Below are 767 nucleotides of genomic sequence, written 5' to 3'. Positions count from 1 at the left end.
ATATATATATATATATGAAAATACCATATTAAATTGCTTGAATAGTAAAATATGTTTAATATTTATATATAATTATAAAACTGTTACATATTATGAATTAGTTGTGTATATAATTAAATAATACTAAGGTAATTCAAGTGAATTTTCTTACATAATATCTTATATATTATAAAAAATTCATAGATAAAAGTGTGATTCTTACCTAATAACCATAAATAAAGTATCCTTATTAATACATTATATAAATTAAAAATTAGGAGTACAGTTCTTTATTAAACATATCAATTTAATACAAATGGATTTTTTTATTTATTATTTAATAAATTACACATTGTGAAAAAATATATTATTAATTAAAATCTCTTTCTCATAATATTCAGTAGAATAATATATAAATCTAACAAATACATATTTATCAAGAATAAATATGAAAACGTATAATATATTATGTTCATTCATATTACTTATTCTAATTTAAATAATGGATTAGACAATCATAGAATTTATTCTTATATCTTTAATTATATACAAAAAAAAGCACAAGGGTAAGGAAATATTGGATTAACATATGTTAATATTTTTCAATTCCACAATATAAATATTATACATACAACAAGTTTTTTTTGTATATGTACATTTATACATTAACGAAATTATAAGTATTATGATCCTTATTTTTATATAAAAACTATAATTCATCATTATAAAAATGTATTTTCTCCAATTAATAATATTTATTAATATACATAAAATAATTATAAAAATAA

Source organism: Plasmodium gonderi (assembly GCF_002157705.1).
Source record: "Plasmodium gonderi DNA, contig: Pgo-contig_361, whole genome shotgun sequence".
Classification (NCBI taxonomy): Eukaryota; Apicomplexa; class Aconoidasida; order Haemosporida; family Plasmodiidae; genus Plasmodium; species Plasmodium gonderi.
Note: the sequence above shows the minus strand (reverse complement) of the source record.